Here is a 5239-nt window from a genome sequence, read left to right as displayed (position 1 = left end):
ATCTAAACGGAAATCAAATAAGCTTATATGTTAGAGGCAGATTGGTATCAAAAATGTTCACTTAGGTTGAAGCAACTCTTAGGTTGTAAAGGACGTCAGATAAGGGAATCAATTAATGCGTAGAGCCTTGCGAGGTTCAAGAGACGTAAGGAGCATGATTGCAGTCTAAAATCGAAGAGCTGGTGACAGAAATGGTGTTGGTGCTTGGCGCCTGGGATGTGTGGTTAAGCTGGATGGTGCAGCAACTGGTCATTGAGGTGTTGTAGGGTTGATTCAGGTGAACAAGAGGAGATGGTCGTTGTGGCAGTAAAGCTTTAACAGTTACAGTGTTGTAGTGAAGTGCATTGCTGTCACTACACCAAATTCCCGGATTGTCGTTACAAATGGCCGTTGCGAAGGTGCAGCCGTTACTAATCTTTTTAAAATTCGTGACAGATGCAGCCGTTACGAAGTTTTTTATAGGCGTGCCAGCCACACGCTTGGTCAACCTGAATCGTAACACTTGCAATTTGTGTGTGTGTCATTCACACGCGTACTACTGTGTTTCCACCCAAGATGTGTAACACTAGAGTATATTTCCACCTATGCGTGTGCAATTCACATGGGTGATTCTTTTCATCCCATGCCTTTGTGAGAATCGACATATCGATTTTTCATTTTTCATTTTCCATTCCCATTTCTCTTTTATCCTTTTCTGCTCCTGCCTCTAAACCCTAGTTCATCTTCATCTTCATCTTCAATAGTCGACAGCCAGGAAACATCACAGAAAGCTCTCAATCATCTTCAATCATCGACTTTTCTTCTCGGTTTTCATTTTTTCTCTCTCTCTTTTATCATCAGTTTTTCGATTTTAGGGTTTTTCATCGTCTGTTAGTCTAGTTTAGGATTTTGATTTCATAAATCTGTACAAGTCTTTCATCATCTGTAGGGTTTTAGTTTTTTCGATTTGTCATGTATGTTGATTTGAAGATGATTTGGTATCATTGAAGGAAGAAGAAGATAACTCATCGACCCAATTAGGTTTTTTACACCATACAAATCGAGAGAAAAAGGCTTCAATAAAAATCATGGATCATCAAAATGGGTAAGTTCTTCAAACCCAAACATCATTTTTCAGTTTATTTCACATCTATGTTTTCAAATTTTGGTTTAATCGCAATATTGAAATTTAGGGTTTTTTAAAAACTGATTTCAGGGTTTTGAGAATTAGGGATTTTGTTTAAAACATGAAATTTATTGGAATTAAACCAACAAAATTAGGTGCGGTTAGTTTAATTTTAGTTTGTCTATGTTTTATCTCTCTGGGTTTTAGTTATCAACTGAAAATTTGGTTTTTTTGTTGATTGTAGGAGCTGTAGCAGCTTCACGGGGAGGTGGTTTTGTAGGGGGTTGAGTATATACTGAAGCAGAGGCTATGAAGATGAATTTGACGAATTAAAATCAGAAAAGTGAATGATTAAGATGATGAAAAAGATGAGATTAGTGGAGAGGTTTGTTCTTTGAAACCTTTAAGAGTAAGATTTCATTATTTCTTTGTAGTCATCTAAAATTATTAACATTTGTTCTAATTTTGGTTGTTTGATTTTACAGGAAGAAGATGAACATGACCATAAGTAAAATCAGCTTTAGTCCCCTTTTCATCCATGGTCTTGATTAAGATGCATGAGATTGCTGAGGGGTACCTTGGTTCTACAGTTAAGAAAGATGTTGTTACAGTCCCTGCCTACTTCAATGATTCTCAGCGTCAAGCTACAAAGGATGCTGGAGTCATTGCTGGTCTTAATGTTATGCGTATCATCAATTAACGTATTGGCGCTGCCATTGCCTATTGTCTCGACAAAAAGGCCACCAATGTCGGAGAGAGGAATGCTTTTATCTTCGATCTAGGAGGTGGTACCTTTGATGTCACATCTGTGTAAGTATATTTTCCAGTGCTTTCTGCTCTTAGTTATTATAATGCTGGAGTGACCAAGATGTGTATGTCACGGTAAATGGAGCCTCCAAAACCCAAGACTAAGCAAGGTACAGTTGTGAACTACTGCAATGTACAATTTTATTTATTCCAACGTCTGTGTTAAATGACTTTTAGGATATTGGTGCAACACTAGTTATCTGCCAATGGGGTTTTGATGAATCGAAACTTGCCTGCTGTTAGATGGATTGGTGGAGTAGAACTAGAGCTCATTGCAATAGCTACAGGTTATTATGAACTCATCTCTTACTGATGTATGGCATGTTGTCTTTGTCTCTGTAGGTGGAAGGATTATGCCAAGGTTCCAAGAACTGAAAATTTGGGAAAGGTACTCATTCTAGTACTACTCTAGTTCGTTCAATTAATCAATACTTATTTTTACTGTTTAGATTTTTATATAACTTTAACTGGAGCTGTTGCAAAAATAGTGAAGATTTGATGTAGTTTTTTCAGTTGGAGGAATTCTCGTGTATTAACATTTTTATTCATTTAGGCTGGGTTAGTTAGAGAGAGATCCTTCGGTACAACCAAAGATCGAATGCGCTACATTGAGCAGTGTGTGAATTCAAGGGAGGTCACTATCTTCACTTGTGGTGGTAGGTTTTTGTGCTTCTCTTTTCTTTCCGTTTAAAAATCTTGCTTTTTAAGTGGTATTTAACTGTTGATTTTGATGAATTCTTAGGGTGGGACAGTACTTTTACATTAAGCCAGTACTGTGGGAGTCTTTCAACTATACTAGCTAGTTAAGTGATGTAGGTTGTGAGAAATAAATACGATGACACATGGTTATTATTAGAGATCACAAGTCAACCATATATCGGTTACCATAGCATGTGGGTTATAACTTTTATACATGACAAATGCGGGTGCAATTTCGAAAACGGCTCAGTAAGAATCATTCTTGTGGCCCCTTTTACTGCTATTTCAGTGGGGACATTTGTTCTCACTGTAAATTTAATCATTGTATGACAATTTCCAGTGAAAATTTTAGTCCCTCATTGGAATTGCTATTGGAACAGGACTTTGTGTAGTAAATTCATTGGTGATTCTTCTGTTTTTTTATATGTGTAATCTATTCCAGTTTTTGTTAGTAACATTGTCCTAGGATGAGACCAGTGCATTCTTCTTTTGCATGCACTGTAGTTGTTTATTTTTTTTCTTTTCCTAATTTATATTTGTTCATGCTACTTTTCAGGTTATGTTATATGTGAACATGGAGGTCAATGGCGTGCCCTTAAAGGTATTGGCATCCCCTTTACAATCTTACTCTTGAACTGTTGAACTAGTTAAATTTTAGTATTTTTGTGGGTTGATATTATGAATTTATTTGATATATTCCCATTAATTGAGCAGTGGAAGTGACACATTGAATTTATGCTCCATGAATCGGAAAACCGCTGAGCTTATGGGGTAGATTGAGGTATATATTTTATTTGTGAGCTGCTTCAAGTTTCTGGAAATTGCAAATTTCTCGTATTATCCCATTTAGTCTTAGTCTTGATTATGTTAAATCAAGAAAATAGACAAGGGGAACACTTTCTATGAATTTCATCTCAATACGAGACTTGTCAAATCAACCATTGTGCATTTCCAAGTAAAAATCTCGTTTTTTACCTTCCATTTTGTCCCTGTATACATCGTTTGACTAAATTCTTCTGACCTGATCCATACATACACTATGCATTGTTGATGTTAAATAGATCCTTATACATCTGTCCATGTAAGACTTTTGATGTAGAATTGATGCAAGTTAATGGCCACTTTAGAATTTTTAATTATTTTTTGTAGTTGTCTACCTATTGTTGCATCTGTCCTTGACCAGTGCAAAAACTAGCACTTGAAACTAAGATTTAAAATTGTTTATGACATATGGTAAGCCTATACGGTACACTAAAATCAAGGACATCATAACCAGCTAGGATTTTTTGTTACCGTTCAGTGAACTTGTTTCATATTTGCTGTAATTCTGAACAATAGGTACTAGAAACCGCAAGAAAATCTATGATGAACAGACTCATTTATGGAAGCGTGTAGCTTTATTATTTGTTTGATTTCCTGGTTAAAGTCTAGGTATTGATAGAAAATGTGATTTCTATGATGATTACAGACATAGTGGTCAATCTCAACCTCTTGAACTCTAGAATCTCAACAGTCTTTACTTTTTGATTTGTTTCTCCTGCAACCCCTTTCTTCTTTGCTTAGAGACCTAACAAATGTTATGTTTTATGTCAAGAAGACTCCCCTGATGAAGTACATCGGATGTATGATGATGCTTGCCCCATCCTTGAAGAACATGAAAAGTAGAAAATCGCATTTGATCTATATCGTGTTGCTGCCAATGTTTATATACAGCTTAAAAAGTAAGAAATGTGGTGTTTCTGTCATCTCTTTCGTATTATCCTGTATGTGACTGTTATATGCTATCTCTAACCAACTGAATTTGGTTTATGCTGTTGCGTTGGCCGAGTTTTCTTGTTTAACAACATCTCTGCTAAAATCGTTGTTAACAGTGTTTTGTATCTGCAGATGAAGTACTGCGTAGCTGCTTCGTTCTTGGAAGAGAGAGCTCCTGCAAGAGAAGTGTCCATGGATTGAAGATGCATAGATGTTGTCTCTTTGGATTCCATTCGCTTCACTGATTCTGCTTCAAATGCAGCAGTCTGTGGCATGAGAAGCCTGTTATGTAAGTCATGTTTCTGTGCATGTTAATCTGCGACATGAGAAAACTTAGAAATAGGTTAGGAACCTAGGAAGTTTTTTAAGTTTTTGTGAACTGCATTTTGGGACTTAGTGAGTTTCTATGTATTCCCCTTGGAAATTTGATACTTGGCAATAACATTTGGTACTTAGAAAAAATTCATTTCCTTTTTGAAATGAATGTGATATGAGTTGATTGAAGATATTATTGTTGAATGTGAATGGATTGAAAAGTGTATCCAGGATGTTTGGGATTCCGGATGAAAATGAACTGCTTGACTTGGTCAATGTTGACTGGCAGTAATTTTTTTGTTGTTACAAAAACATTCGTAACGGCTATTAGTTGTTTGAAGTTTCCACGTAGTAACGGCTTGGCAGGTTACTAATGTGCCACGTAGTAACGGCGGGAGGATGTTACGACAACGTTGTTAAAAAAATTCGTTAAGGCCCTCAGCTGTTCACGTGTCATTTAGTAACGACCCACAGCTGTTACTAACGCCGTCACAAAAAAAAATGTAACACCCCTTTTGAAACAGGAAACAGCCGTTACAACCCGTTTTAGTAACGGCA

General features: G+C 36.5%; 1 long non-coding RNA gene across 1 annotated transcript; it reads left to right on the top strand.

Annotated features, from left to right (window-relative positions):
- The first annotated feature begins 695 nt into the window (after nucleotides 1-695).
- On the top strand, nucleotides 696-4797 carry LOC113353608. Its single transcript, XR_003361400.1, has 9 exons — nucleotides 696-806; nucleotides 990-1084; nucleotides 1350-1490; nucleotides 1591-2300; nucleotides 2466-2568; nucleotides 3168-3212; nucleotides 3326-3392; nucleotides 4209-4332; nucleotides 4499-4797. It is a non-coding gene; the product is annotated as an uncharacterized LOC113353608 (long non-coding RNA).
- Nucleotides 4798-5239: the final 442 nt, after the last annotated feature.

The sequence above is a fragment of the Papaver somniferum genome, chromosome 2, assembly GCF_003573695.1.
Source record: "Papaver somniferum cultivar HN1 chromosome 2, ASM357369v1, whole genome shotgun sequence".
In the NCBI taxonomy this organism is placed as follows: Eukaryota; Viridiplantae; Streptophyta; class Magnoliopsida; order Ranunculales; family Papaveraceae; genus Papaver; species Papaver somniferum.
This window is presented reverse-complemented; position numbering and strand designations above follow the sequence as displayed.